A 22,237-nucleotide genomic window follows, 5' to 3' on the forward strand; every position below is an offset into this window, starting at 1 on the left:
CCTAGCGTATTTTCATTACAAATAATGCCTACTGATTGCTTTAGATAATTTTTTTTATCAATTTAAGGAAAAATCCATTTATACCTATACTTTCAAGGGTTTTTTTTTAATAGAAATGAGTATTGTACTTTATCAAAATCTTTTTATGCATCTATTGATATGATCATATGTTTTTTAAAGCTTTTATTATTTTAAGAAACTATATTAAGAGTTTTTCTTATGTTAAGCCTTCCCTTTGTTCCTCATATAATTTCTACTTGGTCATAGTTTATCATCTGTATAATATACTATTTTAGTCTTTTAGCAAATATTTTATTATTTCATTATAATATTCCTCAATTTTCTTTTATGAAATTAGTTTATACTGTTCTTTTTCTGTTTTTACTCTTCCTAATTTAGGTATTAGTATCACATTTGTTTCATAGAAGGAGTTCAGTAGAATCCCTTCTTTGACTATTATTCTAAATTTATTTAACATTAGAATTAATTTATATTTAAATGTTTGATTGAATTCACTTGTAAATTAATCTGGTCCTCGTGCTTTTTTCCCCCAGAAGCTAACTTATAGCATGTTTATTTTTTCCCCTAAAATAGGTCTATTTAGATATTTCATTTACTCTTCTGCTAATCAAGGCAATTTATATTTTGTAACTATTTTTCCATTTCACTTGAATTGTTAAGTTTATTGTCATATAATTGGGCAAAATAATTCCTTACAATTGCTTTAATTTCATCTTAGTCAATACCCAGATTAACTACAAAGAACATATGAAGGAAGATGATATCTATATCAAGAGAAAGAAGTGATAAATAGATGTATGTATAGAATGTTTTTACATACATACATATGTATGTGTGTGTGTGTGTGTGTGTGAGAGAGAGAGAGTGTGTGTGTGTGTGTGTGTATGATGGTAGCCATCACTATGGAAGGGGTGGGAGAAGGAAGAAAAAAAGAAAAACAAGAAACATATGATAACTTTATTATATATTTAAAGTTATTTTATAATTTTATATTATAATTATATATATGTATATATACATTATATATACATAATAGATTTTTTATGTGCAACCATCTTTTTATTATACTAGGTTATGGAAATGCTTGTTTATTACATAAATTAAAATTAGATTAAATTTTAAAAAATAAATTAGTAGCTCTTAAAGTGTGGTTAGGAAAACACTGAGGGTACATGACATTGAAGTTGTTTTCATAGTAGTACTTATCTGTTTTGGTTTATAATATGGTAAATATCAATAGATATGACCTACATAAACAAAAACTCTTGGGGAAATGGGGGTCTTCCATAATGTTAAGAGTTTAAAGTGTTCTATTATTCTAGTTTCAGATCTCCTGCTCTAATTGATGAAGGGTTCTTTGTACCTTCAATTTATGTAGACTACTGGTTTTCCAAGGTTGGCTTCAGATAGATTACGATAAAAAGTCTTAAGGATGATAGTATGGAAAAGTGGCTAGGGTAATTCACTAGGAGTCAAGGGAAGCATATCCTTTTGAGTGTCAGTTCTACTACCACTTCACTTTGGGATCTCTGTATACACACACATATGTATACAAATGCACACACATATATACATGTATACATATGTGTGTATATACATGCACACCATGCATAGAGACATATACATGCATATCTATGTATTGTGTTATGTGTATATCATTTTGAATTGTCAAAAGAGGAACAGCCAACTGAAGAAGTATGGAGTACTTTTGACTTGTTAGATATCAAGAAACCCTGAGATAATGAATTATCTGATATGTTGAAGAGGAGTAATAGATCTATAAATTCAATTCCTATGAGTAGGGCCCCATTATTATTTCCTCAAATTTATTTATTATATCTCACTAACAGGTCAAAGTATACACTATCATAAAGGTAGGTTTATAAAGTTGTGGAGAAAAAGTTAAATGGAATGGACTAGATGTCATCACAGCTAGCATTGCATAGGAATTTAGGTAGGTATATATATTTTTTTAAATCACATTTTCCATATGCTTGTAAGTTCACATCCACAACTTTGGTAGGTATTTTATGATGGAACATTCAACTTGATATCTGTGACACAATGGCATCAGCTTTAAATCATATTGTTAAAATGGGATGATGTAGTATGTTTCTTGATGGCCATATGGCAAATGTAATTGTCAGTCAGTGGCCTCTTTCCCAAGGAGTTGCAGGACAACATCTTAATAAAATACAATGTGGATCACATGTCTATCATTCATTTTCTTCAAATTTTTAAGGAACTTTTTTCATCCACTTACTGAAAAACACAATAAGTCTAGGCTGCTGAGCTATGGGAACAAGAATTTAACAGATAGAGACAATCTTCTGCATATTCAGTGGTTATTTTCAGGTAGCAGATAAAAGTAGGAAGAACCAATATGTTAATCTGTGTTTATTAGGCTATCTATTTACTAACGTAGTTTGAGAACTTATGGTGGAAGGAAATAACATCAGTCAGCTGAGACTTCTTCTAGAGATGCAGAATGGTTTTCAGGGTCTAGCCTTGCTGAATGATTTCTTTGAGAGGGATGAGTCTATCTAAATGGCTCAGTACAGGAACTGAAAATACATTTTACACAAATAAGTATGTGATAAACAAAGGTCTATTGATGAAAATGAAATTACTAAGCAAGCATATAAAACTTTGGTTTAATTTCACTTTCTGAACATTTTTTTCATGGGGCAACTAGGTGGCACAGTGAATAGAGCACTGGGTTTGGATTCAGGAAGACTCCTCTTCCTGAATTTAAATTTGACTTTAGACACTTAATAGCCATGTGATCTTGGGTAAGTCACTTAACCATCTTTCCCTTGGTTTCTTCATCTACAAAAGGATCTGGAGGAGGAAATGTCAAATTACTCCAGTATCTTTGCTGAGAAAACCCCAAAGAGGTTTATGAAGAACTGGACACTGAAAAATGCTTGAACAATATTTTTCATGTAAATTGTAAGTAGGACCTGAATTCTGAAATGCACTTTATTTCATTAGGCAATCACCAATGTCATTCACACTATTTCCTATCTGTTAATTATTCAGTTACATCTCAAATAGTCATACATTTGGAATCGGAATGGACTTTATGGATAATGAAGTCCAAAATATGATTTTGCAGATAAAAAAAAATGAGAACATGAGAGGTAAAAGGAGATATTCAAGGTATTGCAAGATAGTAGAAAATAGCAAAGTTTTATTGGTCCTCTGCCTTCAAAGGCAGCATTTTTTTTTTACCTTATCACATGGTTCTTGGACTATGTTAATGTGCACGCGTAATATATACACGTAGAAGTCTATTTAAAACAGCATGTTCAAACTTTCACATTCCTACAAATAAATAGCACATTTTACTAGTTATATATATATATATGTATATATATATACACACACACACATATGGAATAATTAGTGAAATTGTCATATGTAGGAAATGTGAAAAGTTTGTGCTGTTGTAAACTTTTTGATTAAACTTGAATAGGCTATATAGAATATTGAGGAGAAAGATCAGACACATTGAATAACATGTAATCCCTATGGCATGTCCTGCAAATCCATATTTTGGCAATTCTATGAAATGTAGATTTCATACCAATTAATTCTTAATGATATACTAGCAATTATAACTCTTCCTTGTATCTGGCTCTGAGTGTTTTGCCTCTTATGTCATTGCTTCTGCCAATCATGGAAATTGTAAATTATATTTAGCAAATGAAACACATTGGAAAGTGACTAAATTATCCATTTTTAAATCATTTTCCTTCAATAAAATATTTTGAACCACTGAAAAGAGGATCCACATTATACATTGTATTCATTTCCCAAGGTCTTGCACAATGCCTTGAGAATTAAATCCTTTTTTTATAAATAGAAATGATATGGAACATGTTCTAAATCTAAATCTTTATGCAACATGAATGATGACATTGACATGACACCCATTTTTTTCTATATCCTCCTTATGAAAAGATATCAAGAAATCAACTCACTCAGAAACCTGTTCTAACACTGGAAGGGATATGAGGCTATCTGAAGGATTAGGGTTGAGGGAAGATCTCCATACTACTACCAGCCATTGCCAAAATTTGGGGGGTTTAGACTTGATGTAGGGAAATTCCATGATTATATTCACCACTGTAGTCCCAGAGCTCTTAGTCGTCAGATTCACATTTGCAAATATCAGCTATTAATTCAAACATGAAACTTTTGCTGAACTGGAAAGTAAAACTCTGTTAGATAATGATTGCTAAATAAAAGGCAAAACTAGGAATAAGAAATTTATAAAACATAACAGTACATGCAGGATTCTCACCATGCTCTGCAAATGTCAGAGTCAACTTTCCTGTTCTGTTTAGTTCTTGGCACCACATTTTGGTGGAGTAGATATGAAAAGTGGGAAGATTTGAAGGAATGGTACCAGGATAGTAGAGAAACTATGGATCATACCAGAGAAAGATAAATTGTAAAGGATTGTTGATGTTTAGCCTGGCAAAGGGAAGACATTGGAGACTTGGTAGTGTTTTTTTGTAATTTATGTAATAAAACCAGCATTTCCATAACATAGTACAATAAAAAATGTTTATACATGAAACTGCAAACCTACTACATGCAACTTGTTATTTCTTTCAAATACACAAAACAAAATTAGTATGTAATTTTTCCCTCCTCATCTACCCAAGAGATGGCCACCATTAAATAAAAATACGTGTATGGATGGATGTGTTCATATATACATCTACATCTACATATGTATGTAAAACAGTTCTATACATAATTTTTATCATGTCTTTCTCTTGAAGCAAAGAACATCTTTCTGCATGTGTATTTGGATATTTAAATAGACAAAAAAAACAATATATACCATAACTTGTTCAGCCATTCCCCAATTGATCAGCATCCTAGGTTTTAAGTGTTTTGATGGAGGTGATATGTAAAAGAACCTAGATTTGTTCTATTCAGTTCCTGTGGGCAAAGGTTGCATAGAAGCAACCCCAATACCTTGAAGGAGAAGGACCTAGTTCAGGATATATTCCTCTGCTAAATTGAAAACTCTAGTCTCTAAAACTATTTTCTCTACTTCCCTCCAAGATAGAGGAAGAAGACAAAGCCCAGATACCTTCTTTCTATTATGACTTTATTCCTTTCAAACCAGACCAACAGGAATAGGGAGGGGATGTGGTCCCAAGGTTAGCACCTCCTATATGGTAATATTGTAAATATGCCTGAATGACTAACCATTGGCCTTATGGGGAAACTAAACATTTTTCTGAGTCTCTTGGATGATGAAGCCCAAGTAACTTTAGTACCAGAATACCCACATTCAAGTGACAAGGGAATTTCCCTCATCAATTCATGCCATGCTTAAAACCCTTGTAGAGCACTCACTTGACTGCCATGGTCATAGTGGGACCATTTTAAACTATCAAATGGATCATAGAAGCAAATCTCCACTTAATAGTATGAAATTGATAGGAAAATCAAGTTAAAAACAGGATGGGAGGTACCCCTCTTGGCCTGCATAGCAGTTGAACTGATAGCTATATATTGCTGATGTATCTCCCCAAAGAAGTAGAAATTCCATGAAGGATACAGACAGGATGACGGATCAGGCCTGCACTAAACAAATTCCCTCACTAGCCTGAGGTGTACGTGCCCCCAAAAATCATGAAAATGAACACTATATGCAGGGATGTGCCCACCAGGAGAGTTTCTACTTCACCTAAGAAAAAGTCAAGGAGATGACAGCTGGTCATCCTTTATACCAACTCTATTGCCACATAAAAGTGGGAAACCTAGGAAAAATATCTCAGGGGCACAGCTATTATATAATCCTTCTTCCATAATACCCAGGTCTGAGTTCAAAGAAGTAGTAGGTTTCCAAGGTAAGGTAGAAGGGTAGTTATCTGGTAGAAACTAACAAATGGAAATAAATCAATCCTAGCCAAGATAAGGGACTATTGGATTAGAGACCTTGTGTATCCTGCCGAACAAGCAGTACACCCATAGGATATTTGGAAACAGTTACAAGTGTATAAAAGATGAGGCCTTGTGGAGAAGAGCATCTTCACCCTAGCCTGTATTCTTTCTTGCTTTATTTTCACAGGTAACACTAGACTCTGGATGGGAGCCAAGGGTTATATTCTGACTTCATTCTTATTATTTCTGTTGACCTCTTTGATTTCCCACTTAATCTTTGATCCTATGAATCACTTATATTATGGAGGTAATCAGGATTAGATGGTACCATAAAGGTGCTCCCACTTTTTTGTGGAAATTCTCATGTTTTGTATTGTTTTCCCCAGGCAAAATTTAGGTTTTTGCATTTTTCTCTGGGGAATTTGATAATGTAAAAGGAAGGAATGCTGGAATTACTTAGTGATGGACACATATTGGTAGTCATTTAAGCTCTGAGTTCTAATCAGTCTGTATGTCCTCCAAAAGAGTGATTCTAAAATCTTGGGACAGGGAAGGGAAGATCCTATCAGTAATAAGACATGTAAAAGGCATAAACTGGAACCTAATTTCTTTCCCCTATGAAAAGGCTATTTTTATGGGAACAGAGGGTCAAATTCTGAATAGCAGATGTTGAAAATCAGTGGTTCTGTATTGGTTGGAGTCATTGGATTTCATAATATTTTCCAAAGGGGGGTGGGGAAGGAGCAATAAAAGACAAGCATGAACACTTGATGCATACTAACATTTGTGGCTTTGGGAGAAGATGGACAAGAAAAAATATGCAAATTATCAAAGATAATGGAGAGCATATAGGAATTTGTAGCAAAAGTCTTGACACGAGGGGTGGGCTACGAGGCAGATTCTATTAATGTCAATAATAGATGAAGAAACTGAATCAAAAAGCAATGAAGGGACTTACTCAGGTCACACAACCAATGAGTGTCTGATACAGGATTTTAACTCCAGTCTTGCTGGAACCAAGCGTAGACAGCCTATTCACTGTGTCAACTCACTCACTACCTATAGTTAGAGTTTATATATCACTTTAGGGTTTACAAAGCACTTTAAAATGTTATTTCATATGGTCTTTTGCAAAACTTGTGTGAGTGCTGGGTCTGAAATCAAGAAGACCTGAGTTCAAATCTAACCTCAGAAAATTACTTGCCGTCTGACTGTGGGCAAGTCACTTAACCCTGTTTCCCTCAGTTTCCTCATCCGTAAAATGAACTGGAGAAGGAAATGGTAAATCACATTAGTCTCTTTGCCAAGAAAACCCCAAACAGGGTCATAAAGAGTTGTACATGATTAAGCAAAAATATAACATGTAATACAATATTAAAAAGATGTAGCTTTAGATATAGATATAAACAAAATGCATGTATACACATATGTATATGCTTACACACATATGTATGTTACATAGAAGCATACTCTTTCATATGTAGGTGTGCATGTACATGTACAGAAACATAGATCAGGACAGATCTCTCCTATTAGAGAGAAGGCAGAAATTCTTTCACTTTTACCTTTGTATCCCCAGGACCGAGCAGAGTATCTGGCACATGATATGAACTTACAAATGATTGTTGTTAATCGGTTGATTATTTGTACTTTTTAATGTACTTACACGTTGTTACCTACTATAGGTATTTGCTAGCTCTTATATCTATTCTAGTCCAACCCTCTTATGTTGCAGAGGAGAAAACTGTAGGACACAATAGAGTCCCTGCCCCAGAGCTATCATGTCAGAATGGAGATCTCCCTGGCACATGGAATCAAGAAAATCAGCGTCCTTATTCTTCTTTGATCCTCAATAGTGGTGATTCACTTCACATCTATGAACATCAGACAAATTATTTGAATTGATCTTACTAAATCACCTGTTACAAATTCATCACATTTTTACAAGTATGTCCTCTAGAGCAGTGGTATCACTCAAATAGAAATGGGTCTCTGCTGGCCACATATTGAATCAGAAAACCACAAATTAACAGTATTTAAGTTGGATTGTATATTTATTTGTTAAAAAAAAACATTTTTCAATTACATTTTGATCCTAATCTGTCTGCACTCTGGAGTATTGCCGGGAGAGCATCATTGTCCAAGTTTGGCACTTCTTCAATTTGCTGCAGGAGGGCAGGGGATATCTCCTAGTCAAATTTTATATCTCTTTGCTTTTATGTATACTCTCTACATTGAAAGTTCTCATTATTTACTTCAATTTTCTTCCCCTTAGGAAAAGAATAAATGAATATTTCACAATCTTAACTATGCTTTCAATCCCCTGAGGTTTATCTCATTACATGAATACAATACAGAAGGAATAGATGGGGTGGTTTATCGATTTGCCTATACTATTTAGAAAATATTAATTTCATGGTTTGAACAAACTTGTAAACTAAATATCTCTGCTGTTTCAGCTTTTTGGGGTCAATGTAGAAGTTCCTTGGGGAAGATAAATGACAGTGCTTCTAACACTCTGGATCCTATTTTTATGTGACTCTGAAGTCATGTCACATTTCAAGCTGTAGGGAAACTCAAAGTCACATAGCTCAGAACAATGGCAATGGATATAATGGATATGACCTCAAGTGCTCTTCAAGTCACTTTCCCGGAAATAACTTATATGTGTAGGTGAGAGGCAAACAGAGCTGTATGTTATTCTTTATTAGAAAAGGAAACAAGCCATCACACGCTCTGCAAAGGTATCTAAGAAAAATGGTTTCCTTTTACTTTTGGTTTTGATTTTAGAAGCTCTAAGGATTTCACAGCCAACAAACCACTCCTGATGCTTCTTAAACAAAGGGCAGGGCAGTGAATCCCCTCCCCTTTTGAATTCAAGCAACAAACATGACAATCATTTGTAGATGCATGGTCTTCTAGTCCTATCCCTTCACAAACTCAGAACTCAGGTGGCTTTTCATTATCTTTTAGAAAAGAGAAGGGACTGAACTTTCATTTGGCCCAGTTCACACATACTGGAAGAAGAAAAGCTCATCATAGCCAGACATTTTATTTTATTTCTTTTAAGGAGTCAAAAGAGTACCCCTCCTTTTTATATTTCTTTGCGATTATGGAAATTGTTAGCAAACATCTTCCTCAAGTCCTACTTAAAATATAATAATTCCCAGGCAAAGGAGACTTACTTTAAAAAATAACATTTGGTAATAAGGGAGCACATGATAGTGATCTAAGAACAATGGAAACACACTGGGCAGTTAGGCCATACTTATTATTTCAGGAGTCATCAAGTCACTCACAGAACAATGAAGGTAAGATATATTGAGGCCTGGGTGAAAGAAATAGATATGTACAATTTCTATTTTATAGCCTTTTTCAAGTTTTGCCTTCCTTATATTTGATGTTTTAGCCCAACTGTAAATCTTCCTATCACTGTGAATGCAGTTGTTACCTCCTGTAATATGCTGATAATGAACTATTCTAAAGTAGGTTTTAGTAGAGGAAAACATTATTCACACATTCCAATTATTACAATATTTAAGACAGCATTTTAACCTATTTTCAAAGGTTTATCTACTGCAAATATGAGAATGCTTTTAATTCCTTTCTTCATTATAATCTGGTGTCCCTATACTAATCCGTCTATATTGGCATGAAATCATAAAAAGAATATCATAACAATTTTGTATTTATTCTAAATATGCTAGATAAGCTTCCTGCATTAATGCAGCTACAATTTTATTATGTCTCTTCCCAGAAAGATTGGAAATTGGTTTATTTAATATTATATGATTCTTTTTTTTTTTACTGCAGTTAAGATTTGGCTTTATTTTTTTAAAGGCATCCTAAAACAGACAAGGAAAAGGGAAATTCAAATTAGATGAATCACATAGACTGTAATAATAAATTATGTGTGGATGGTCTGATTCTGTCAGTTTCAGAAATCAAATCTTAAAGTCCATATTTTGAACCATCCTCTAAAATAATTCCACTCAGTTTTATAACTTTTGTAATCTCATTCTTTCAAGATCTTAGAGATATTCCATTTATGATGAGATAAACTTAAATTACATTTTCAGTGATTGTGGAAAGAAATCTAGGCTTATAGTCAAGAGAATTGAGTTTGAATCCCAGGCATGGCATTTAATAGTTATGACAGTAGAGTTCACTTTGACTTCTCTGAGCCTCAGTTTCCCCATCAGGAAAATGTCCATAATTATACAGAGGTCTTTAAGTCACAGTTGCAAAGAATATAGCAAACTTCAAAACTCTACTTAAATCTTATTTTTATAAAAACTGAATGCATATCCTCAATTACGTATTTTGGCATATTTCTTTTTTAAAGAATAGATGGGAAATCATAAATAGAACCACTAGATGTACCCACTCTACCCTCTACATAAAAGTCAAACAAAGAAATAATGTTATTTTATGAAGAATATATGGATACCTTTACTTGTCAATAACTATTCAGTAAAAACTGGCATTATTAATAAATTTTATAGAAAGATATAGATGAAAAAAAGAGTAGTTTATACACTACCTCATTCAAAAATGAAATGATGATGGTTAATTTAGTACTATGATAGTGGGGGACAAAGGGCTAGCTGTTGAATCAGAAGAACCTTGTTCAAGCCTTATGGTCAAGTAATTTCACAGTTAAATGCCAGAAAATTTAGGAGAAATGTCCTGAGCAGAATGGAGGTTTGAATATAATGTTCCTTGGTTTGGGAAAGGCCTCTGATACTGTTAGTCATGACGGCTTGCAGAAGATCATGGCAAAATATGGTTGCACAGAGAAGTTAATCAGTATTTTAATCCAGTTCCACAACAGCATGCTTGCATAGGTTCCCAATGAACTAGGTTCTTATAATTTCTCAGTCGATAATGGAGTGAAGCAGGTTGCGTACTTTCTTGCATACTTTTTAGCATGATGTTTTCAGTGATGTCAGATGTGATCAACAAGAACAAAAATGACATCAAAGTCAGCTACAACATGGAAAATGAATTATTTAACTTGAAAAGTCTATAAGTGCCTGAAGGGAGTAAGGGCCCAAATGGTTCAAGGCAAAGAAAAGTGCTTGTGGTCCCTTGTGGGGGAGTAGGAACCCTGGTCTCAATTCTAAGATACAAGGGAACACCAGCAATTTTGGCTATAGAAAAATGGGAGACTTGGCCACACTCCCAGGACCAAAAGGAGAGTTATAACTGGTGCCCTACAGAAGAATAAGTTCCCTTCCAGGATAAAGACCATAGCAAAGGACAGGAAGGCAATGACCTCTTAGCCCATACCACCTTGGAAGCACTGAATACCTGTAGACACTCAGAGCTAGCTCTGAAAACAGCAACAAGAAAGACCTGATTTTTGGGACAGTGCTTCCTCTTCCCTGGGAGCAAGGCCCAGCTATAACAGCAAGTTTAGAGTCAAAAAACAGGCTGAAAAAAATGAGACCATTAAAAGTTACTAAAGTTACATGGAAATTTAAAACACAAATCAAGAAAACAACAATGTCAAAGCAGTTGCAAGCAAGGGTTCAAAGGGAAAAAATGTGAATTGGATACAAACCCCCCAAAAAATTCCTGAAAGAGTTCAAAAAAGATTTTAAGAATCAAATACAAGAGGTAGAGGGGAAATGGGGAAATTTAATGAGAATGATGCAAGAAAATTAGGAAAAGAGAGTCAACAGCTTGGTTAAAATAATTAAAAACAGAAGTGATCAGATGAGGCACAAAAATCCACTGGAGAGAAGAATGCCTTAAAAAGCAGAACTGGCCAAATAGAAAAAGAGATACAAAAGCATACTGAAGAAAATAATGCCTTGAAAATTAGAATTGGACAAGTAGGAAGCTAATGACGCCATGAAAATAAAATGAAATAGAGAAATTTGAAGGATTCCTAATGCAAAAACAAAAACGGAGCTGAATAGAAAATTTGACATTCAAATATTAGATCAGAGAAGCATAAAAAAGGTAAACATGACAGAGAAATCACAAGGCAATCAATAATGTTATAGTATTTATATTCCTATATAGGAAGATGATAATAGTAACTCCTAAGAATATAATCCTTATCGGTAATTAGGAGGATTTTATATAGACAGTGGGCATGGGTATGAGTTTATTATGATGGGATGATTATAAAGATTAAATTAAATTAAGGAGTAAGAAAGAGGGATGCATTGGGAGAAAGAGGAAATGAAAGGAAGGATGGAAAATGTATCTCACATTAAAAAGTCATTAAAGGAATAGTATTTCTGATGACAATGAGATGGGGTTCGTGGACAACAGTCAAACCTTACTCTTACTATAACTGGTGAAAAGAAAGAATAACATACACATGCAGATGATATAGAAATCTTTCATACCCTACAGGGAAATAGGAGGTGAATGGGAATATGAGAAGGGGAGTGGGGCTGATAGAAGGGGAAGTAGATTAGGGGAGATAGTAATCAGAAGTAAAACAGACCTTTGAGGAGGAACAGGATAAAAAGAGACATGAAAGAAAAAGAAGTAAAAATGGAATAAAAGAAATAGACAGTTAATAATCATAGTTGTGAATGTGAATGACCTCATCCATAAAATGGAAATGTAATGAGAGTGAATTAAAAACCAGAATACAACAAAAGTTTGCTTACAAGAAACACTCCTGAAACAGAGAGACACTGAGTAAAATAAAGGGCTGGAGCAGAATCCATTATGCTTCGACTGAGGTTAAAAAGAGAAAAAAATCAGTTAGCAATCATGATCTCAGAAAAGTCAAAAGTAAAACTAGACCCAATTGTAAAAAAAATACCAGGAAAACTATATTTTGCTAAAAGGTACCATAGAAAATCAACTAATATCAATACTAAATACATATGTACCAGATGATATAAAATCCAAATTCTTAAAGGAAAAGGTAAATGAAGTTCAAGAGGAAATATATAGTAAAGGTATACTAATGGGCAATCTCAAACTTCCCCTCTCAGAACTAAAATAAATCTAACCAAAAATAAATGGAAAAAAGTTAAGGAAAAGAATAGAATTTTAGAGATGTTATATATGATAGACCCGTGGGGGGAAGAAATGAATGAGAATAGGAAGGATTATATATTTATTTTTCAGCTGTACATGGCACCTTCACAAAAACTCAGCATATATTAGGGCATTAAAACCTCACAACTAAGCACAGAAAAACAGAAATATCAATTGCATCCTTTTCAGGAAATGATGTAATATATATATATAACATCATTCATGTTTATATGAATATATACATATATAATCATTAAGTACCACAGAAACAAAGAAAAAAAATTAGTTGGAAATTAAAAATCCTAAAGAATGAATGAATCAAAGAACAAACCAGAGGCGCAATATATGATTTCAATAAAGAGAATGACAAAAATAAGACAACATAGCAAAATACATGAGATTAAAGTGCTCAGGGGAAAATGTATGTCTCTAAATGCTTGCATCAACAAAATAGAGAAAGAGCAAATAGAGCAATTGGACCTGCAATTTAAAAAAACTCAAGAAAGAACAAATTAAAATTCAATAATTAAACACAAATTTGGAAACACTTAAAATAGAAGGAAAGATTAATAAAGCTGAAATGAAGAAAACTATTGAATTAAGAAATAAAACTTATGGCTGGTTTTATGGGGAGGGGGGAGGGAAGGGAAATGATAAAAATAAATAAACCAATGGTTAATTTGATTTTTTTTAAAAGAAAGAAGAAAACCAAATTACCAGTATCAAAATTGAAAAGGTGAATAAAAGAAGATAAATTTAAAGCAATTATTATGTGCTATTTTGCCTAATTACATGCAAATAAATCTGACAATTTAAGTCAAATTAATGAATATTTACAAAAAAAAAACCGTGATGTTTCCAGATAAAAAAAGGAGAGGAAATAGAATACTTAACGTCATCTCAGAAAAAGAAATTGAGCAACTCAATTAAGGGTTCCCTAAGGGGGTAGGGGGGAGGGAGAGGGAATCACCATGGCCAAATGAATTCACAGGTGAATTCTATCACACATTTAATTAACAATTTATTCCAATAGTATAAAATCTATTTGGAAAAAATAAGCAAAGAAGGAGTCCTATTAAGTCACTTGTACAACACAAAAATGGTGCTGATATCTTAACCAGGGAGAGCCAAAACAGAGAAACAAACTATATTCCAATTTCTCTAATGAATATTAATAAAAATAAAATAAATAATTTAATTTTAATAAATTAGAATACAATTTAAATAACATACTAGCCAGTAGACTACAGCAACATATCACAAAGATGTTATCATCAGATGGAATTGATACCAAGAATGCATGGCTAATTCAGTATTAGAAAATGTATAAGCATAATTGACCACATCAATAACAAAACCAACAGAAATTATATGATTAGCTCAATAGATGCAAAAAAAGTTTTTGACAAAAAAAACATTCATTCCTTTTAAAAATCCCAGAAAACATAAGAATTACTGGAACTTTCCTTAAAATTATAAATAGTATCTATCTAAAACCATCAGCAAGTATTATCTGTAATTGGGAAAAAAATGTGAACCTTTCCAATAATTTCAGGGATGGAGCAAGGAAGATCATTATCAGCACTATTATTCAATACTGTTCTAGAAATACTAGCTGTAGCAATGAGGGAGGGGGAAAGATATTAGAATAGGCAATGAGGAAATACAACTATCACTCTTTGCAGAAGACATGTTGGTATACTTAAAGAATCCTAGATAATCAACTAAAAAAACTATTTAAAATAGTCAATATTAGCAGGGTATAAATAAACCCACTTGAATCATTAGTATTTCCATATATTGCCATCAGAATCTAGCAACAAAACATAAAGAGCATTTCCATTTAAAAATGGCAGACAATATAAAATTCTTGAGAGTCTGTTTTCCAAGACAAAGCTAGGAAATACATGAACATAATTACAAATCATTTTTTTTCACACAAAGTCAAATATAAACAATTGGAGACAGATTAATTTCTCATGGCTAAGTCACTAACATAAAAAGAATAGTTTTATCTAAATTAATTGTCTTATTCTGTCCCATACCAATAAAATTACCCCCCCAAAAAAAACTTAAAGAGGTAGAAAAAATGTTTATGCAATTATGTTGGAACAATTAAAAAGTCAAGAATATCGAGGTAATCAATGGGTGAAAATGTGTAGGAAAGTGGTTTAATAGTCTCAGATTTCAAACTGTATTATAAGAAATAATCATCAAAACAATCTGGTACTAGCTAAGAAATAAAGTAGTGGATCATTGAAATAGGTTATGTAGTCCCTATATGTTAGTAAATGAGCATGATAATCTAATTTTTAACAAACCCAAAGATCCAGAATTTTGGGAGAAGAAACTACTATTTGGCCACAATAATGGGAAAAACTGGAAAGCAATTTGGCAGAAACTAGTTTAGACCAACAGCTCACACCATATTGTGAGATTAAGCTAAAATAGGTACAGGATTTAGAAAGAAAAGATGATATTTTAAGCAAATTAGAGAAACATGAGACATGCTGCCTGTCAGATTTATTGATAAGAATTTAAGAAAAAATAATAGAGAGCATTATGGAATCTTAAATTTAAGAAAAAATAATAGAGAGCATTATGGAATCTTAAATGGATGACTTTGATTATATCAAATTAAAAAGGGCTTGCACAGAGAAAACGATGACACCAAGATTAGAAGGGAAGTAGGAAATTGCGAGAAAAAAATTACAGGAAGTTTCTCTTATAAAGACCTTATTTCTCAAATATGTAAATAACTGTCAAATTTCTATGAATGCAATTCATTCCCTTGATAAATGATCAAATGATATGGACAGGCAATACTGAGAAGAAAATATCAAAGTTATCCATAGTCATATGAAAATGTGCTCTAAATCACTATTCATTAGATTAATGTAAGTTGAAACACTTATGAAGTACAATCTCACATTTATCAGACTGGCTAATATGACAGAAAAGGAAAATGAAAAACGGCAGAGGGAATGTGTAAAAAGGGATACTAATTGTCATGCCCTTTCTAGTCACAATGGTTGAAAGATTTGACTATTGTTTCCAGAGAAATAACAACTAAATTGGGCCTAATTTGTTTACTTATTTTTTTTCAGTATGGTAGAGGATTAGATATTTAATCATTGAAGTCATTTATATGTTATATTTGTTTCAAAATCTAAGTATTTAAACTTTTTCAGGAAGAAAATGGAGGTCAGTATAAAACTATGATTTCATAGGGATGTAAATTCCAAGAGTAAATTCTCTCTTTGAAATATAAAATATAATTTTACATAATATTTGTGATATACTGAAGGTGATGATTAAATAATATACTCTGAAAAACATAGAAGAATGAAGGACTGATCTGAAGCAATAATTATGAGTACAAAATTTAAAAAAAGATTTTATTATGTTTAAGAACGGGCTTAGCATGTGTTTATGGGATAAAGGGGAAAATGGAAGATTAAATTATTTTTATGATAATAGAAAGCAATTTATACTTATCTTTCAGATTTAGATTTAAGAAAAAAAAAATCATACCAAAAAAGAGGGGGAGGAAATTGCTATAGCAGAGATGGGAAATTTTCTCTCCACCTTTCTTCATTGAGTATTGTATCTAGTTGTGAGTTTATTCATTTCAATAAAAGTAACAAAGTAAAACAGTATCTGGAAACTGAACAATGACTTCAGAAATGTCTAAGTGTTCAAGGCATAGTAATTTTCCAAAATACAAATGTTTCAAGAATATCAACAGGCAATTTCTAAAGGATGGTTAAACTATTAACTATTAATAGTAATAGGAAAACATAATCCCAAATCACAAATAATTAAAGCAATTCAAACAAAATCAGCTCTAAAGTTCTACCTCAGATCCATTACATTGACAAAGACAGCAAAAGAAGAAAATTTCAGATGTTGAAGCATCTGGAGCTAGATGGATCAATGAAACAGAGTAGACAAAAATTTATAGTAGCAAATAAATATAGTAGCCTTATATATGATGTGTAAAAATTTAAGATTTTAGGATAAGAATCCATTATCTGGCAAAAATTATTAGGAAACCTGGAAAGCAATATAGAGAAATTAGAAATAGAACCATATTTTACACCATTTGCCTATATAAATCCAAAAAAGATACATGACCCAGATATAAAGAGTGGTGTTACAAGAAAATTTGAAGAAGGAATACATTATCTATGAGATTTATCAATAGACAACTTAGGAATAAACAAAAGATAGAGAGCAGTGTGAGGTGTAAAATCGATAATTCCAATTACATTGAATTTAAAAAGGTTTTATAAAAGTAAAACAAATGTAACCAAGATAAGAAGAAAGGAATGAAAAAAAAATGGGGAAAATATTTTATAGACAGATCCTCAAGTAAACATCTCAAACTCAAATATATGAAGAACTTTGTCAAATCTATGAAAATATGAATCATTACCCAATTGACAAATGGTTAAAGGATATGTACAGTTTCCCAATGAATGAATTAAAGTAATTTATAGTCATATAAAAATATTCCAAATCATTACTGATTAAATAAATGCAAATTTAAAATAACCTTGACAAATTATTTTACATCTATCAGATTGTCTAAAATGATCGAAAGAGAAAAGGACAAATGTTGGAGGGCATGTTGAACCATTCTGGAGAGGAATTTGGAATTATGCCTCAGGACTTACAGAACTTCCTATACCCTTTGACCTAGCAATACCACTCCTAGATCTGTTTCCCAAGATGATTAGGAAAAAGGAAAAGAACCAATAAATTCTAAAATATTTTTAGCAGCTGTCTTTGTGGTAACAAAGAACTGGAAATTGTGAGGATGACTCAATTGAGGAATGGCTGAATAAGTTGTGATATATGATTGTGATGGAGTACTATAGCATTATAAGAAATGATGAGCTCATCAATTTTAGAAAAACATAGTCGAACAGAATGAGTGAAATCAGCAAAAGCAATGGTGTATACAGTAACAGAAATATTGTGTTAAGAATAACTTTTAGTGACTGAGTCATTTTGACTATTATGAATACTGAAATTAACTACAAAGGACATATGGAGTAACATGTTCTCTACAGCTAGAGAAAGAATTGATAAATAGAAGTATTTACAGATTGATTTTACATACACACACATACACATTATGTGTCTAATGGTAGCCATCTCTAGGTTGGGGGTGCAGTAAGGAAAGAAATAAAGGGAAAAGAAAAAAGAAATTTACATGATAACTTTATTATATATTCAAAAGAAATAGCAAGTTGTACATAATAGATTTGTAGTTTCATATATGATCACCTTTCTTATTCTACTGTTATGGAAATGCTTGTTTTATTAAGTTCAGAATAAAATTTTAAAAAAACTATGGATACTCATTGAACCAACTAACATAAGTATTTCACAACCCTGTACAATAACATAAAGAATGTATTCTGCAGCATATATAGGTATAGATATATACATACATATGTGTGTATTTATAAACATATATTTATTACAGTTTTTATATATACATATATAACTATATTAAACAACAGTAATTATTAATTAAACAGATATCTTTGTCTAGAGAACAGCTGAAAATTGAGGAATGGGAGAGATGTAACAAGACTGTGGAGAGAGGCTAAGATAATTGCGATATATGAAAATATTTTTTTTATTATTAAGCCAAAAGAAATACTGAAATGGACAGTTTCACGAAAAGTGGGAAGACTTCTATGAAAGTTAACTCTATTAAATGAGAAGAACAAGAACAATTTATATGATAACAACAATATTATGGAGAAAATAACTTTGAAAGACTAAAGAACTCCAAGGATGGTAGAGTAGAAGCTCAAACTTGGCATGGACTCCAACTCCAACGACTTCCAATACATGTAAAAAGTGACTCTAAAACAAACTTTAGAGCTACAGAACTCACAAAGTGACAGAGAGAAACAAATCTCCCACTGAAGGAAGCCCAGCAGGCAGATAGGAATGGTCTGGGAGCCAAGCACAGTCTGGTGTGAGCCACACAGGGTGGCGCCAACCAGCAATTGCTGGAGCAAATTCAGGAGAGTGAATCATCAGTAGCTATGGTGGGTTCCAGACTTCTCAACTCATAAACACCAAAGACAAAGTAAAAGGTCAGTGTAGAACTTTGTTGGAATGGGGGGGATGTACTGAAGAGCACAGTCTGGCCCCTGCCCCCTAAGGTCAAGAAGTGATAGATGCAGCCCCTCCAGCAGCCTCAAAGTAGCTACCTCAGGAGCTCTTGGCCTGCAGATCATAGGACGACCAAGCAACCATTCAGAGGGTAATTGCTCTTGCTTTAACCTGTTTGGATCTGTATCATGGTCTTGGCTGGTGGTCCTGGGGTGTGTGACCAGTGAGCTAGAGCTTGTGGGGGCTGTAGAAAGGGCACCCAACTAATAGCTCTGGCAGCTGAAAAAACCCCAATGATTTGGGACATAGCTCTCTCCATTTGAAAGTAGAGTTCTACCATGGCAAAGAGCTCAAAGGTCAAGTAATTGGTTGGCAATATGAGCAAGCAAAAGAAGCACAAATAGACCATAGAATCCTTTTGGGGGGACAAATAGGATCAAGGCATGGAGCAGGAAGAAGACAGTGAAGTAAGAATTCCTGCATCAAAAGCCTCCAAGAAAAATATGAACTGGTTACAGGCTATGTAGGTAGCTCAAGAAGAATTTTGAAAATCAAATAAGAGAAGTGGAGGAATAATTGGGCAGAGAAATGAGAATGATGCAAGAAAATCATGAAAAGTGAGTTAACAGCCTGCTAAAGGAGACCCAAAAAATGCACTGAAGAAAATAACACCTTAAAAAATAGACTAACTAAACTAACCATGTGACCTTGGGGAAGTCACATAATCCCAATTGCCCTACCTTTCCCTCTCTAAAAAACAAACAAACAAACAAAAAAGCAAAGAAAAAATAGACTAACTCGAATTGCAAAAGAGGTCAAAAAAGCCAATGAGGAGAAGAATGCTTTAAAAAGCTAAATTTGACAGATGGAAAAGGAATGTCAAAAACTCACTGAAGAGAACAACTCCTTCAAAATTAGTTTGAAGCAATTGGAAGTTAATGACTTTATGAGAAATAAAGATACTATAAAGCAAATCCAAACAAATGAAAGATTAGCAGTCAATGTGAAATATTTCATTGGAAAAACCACTGACCTGGAAAATATATCCAAAGGAGATCATTTAAAAATTATTGGATTACCTGAAAGCCATGATCAAAAAAAGAGCCTGGACACCATCTTTCAAGAAGTTATCAAGCAAAATTGCCCTGATATTCTAGAACCAGAGGGCAAAATAAAATTCACTGATCTCTTGAAAAAGATCCCAAAAAGAAAACTCCTAGGAATATTAAAGACACATTACAGAGTTTCCAGGTCAAAGAGAAGTTACCGAAAGCAGTCAGGAAGAAACAATTTGAGTATTATGGAAACACAATCAGGATAACACAAGTCCTAGCAGCTTCTACAATAAGGGATCAAATGGGCTTTGAATATGATATTAGAGAGGTCAAAGGACCTAGGATTAAAACCAAAAATCACCTACCCAGCAAAACTGAGTATAATGCTACAGGGGAAAATATGGTCATTCAATGAAATAGAGAACTTTCAAGCATTCTTTTTTTTTTTTTTTTGCTTTTTAAGGTAGGGCAATTGGGGTTAAGTGACTAGCCCAAGGTCACACAGCTAGTTGTTTTTTGTTTTGGTGTGTGTTAAGTGTCTCAGGCCAGATTTGAATTCAGGTCCTCCTGACTCCAGAGCCAGTGCTCTATTTACTGCGCCACCTAGCCACCCCAACTTTCAAGCATTCTTGATGAAAAAAACCTGAGCTGAAGAGAAAATTTGACTTTCAAATATAAGAAGAAAAAGAAGTATGAGAAAGTAAACAGGAAAAAGAAATCATAAGGAACTTATTAAATTTGAACTATTTATATTTCTATGTGGAAAAACTATAATTGTAACTCATAAGACTTCTCATTATGAGTATAGTTGAAGGGAATATATATGTATACATATGCACACATACATACCAATATATGTATGTATAGGAGGGTATATGTGTATATAAATATATATATATATATATGTGAGTGTGGACATATATATGTTCATGTGTACATAGAAAGAGGGCATGGGATGAGTTCAATATGAAAGGGATTATATCTAAAAAATAAAATTCAGATGTGAAAGAGGAATTTATTGGGAGGAGAAAGGGAGAGATAGATTAGGGTAAATTATGTCATATAAAAGAGGCAAGAGACAACTGTTACAAGAGAGGGGAAGAGCAGGAAGGTGAAAGGGAATGGGGACAACCTGACTCTCGTTGAATTTGGCCTAAGGAGGGAATAACACACACTCAATTGGGTATCTTATGCTACAGGAAAATATGGGGAGGGGATAAGAGGGGAGATGATAGAAGGGAGGGTAGATTGGGGTAGAGTGTAGTTAGAAGCAAACATTTTTGAAAAAGGATAGGGTCAAAAGAGAAAATAAGATAAGTGGGGGGGGTGGGATAGGATGGAGGGAAATATAGTTTGTCTTTCACATTATAAAAACTATAGAAATTATTTGGGTAACTACACACATACAACCTATATTGAATTGCTTATCTTCTCAGTGTGGAGTAGGTGAGGAGAGAAGAAGGGGAAAATATCTGGAATTCAAAGTTTTAAAAAGAAATGTTTAAAAAAAATTTTATATGCAGCTGGGAAATAAGATATATAGGTACTGGGGTATAGAAACCCATCTTGACCTATTAGAAAGTTAGGGGGTGATGGGGGAGGGTATAAGAAAGAATACATTGGGGGAAGAGGTATTCAGTAGTCTTGCTATTTTGGGGTGGGAGTAGGGGAAAGATGGGCAGAAAAAATTGCAGCTCAAAGTCTTATGGAAATGAACATTGAAAACTAAAATAAATGTTGAAAAACTAAAAACTAAAAATAAAATAATTAATTAAAGAAAAAGACTTAAGAACTTCAATGATTAAAAAAAGAGCTCAGAGTACAGAAGATAAATCATACCAACTACCTCCTGCATGAGAGATGATATACTTAAAATCCAAAATGAGAAATGCATTTTTGAGAATGGCAAATTTGGGAATTTGCTATACTAGAAAAAAAGTATTTTGTTTTAAACTTTTTTTTTTGATTCAACGGGAAGAGGGCAACGAGAGTAGATAAAGTTAAAATAAGATATATATATATATATATATATATATATATATATATTTCTCAACCTAAAATAATACTATGAAAAATGATAATCTTTAAAACTG

The sequence above is a fragment of the Petaurus breviceps genome, unplaced genomic scaffold (assembly GCF_028583685.1).
Source record: "Petaurus breviceps papuanus isolate PSGF00001 unplaced genomic scaffold, PetGlider_PUasm1.0 176, whole genome shotgun sequence".
NCBI lineage: Eukaryota > Metazoa > Chordata > Mammalia > Diprotodontia > Petauridae > Petaurus > Petaurus breviceps.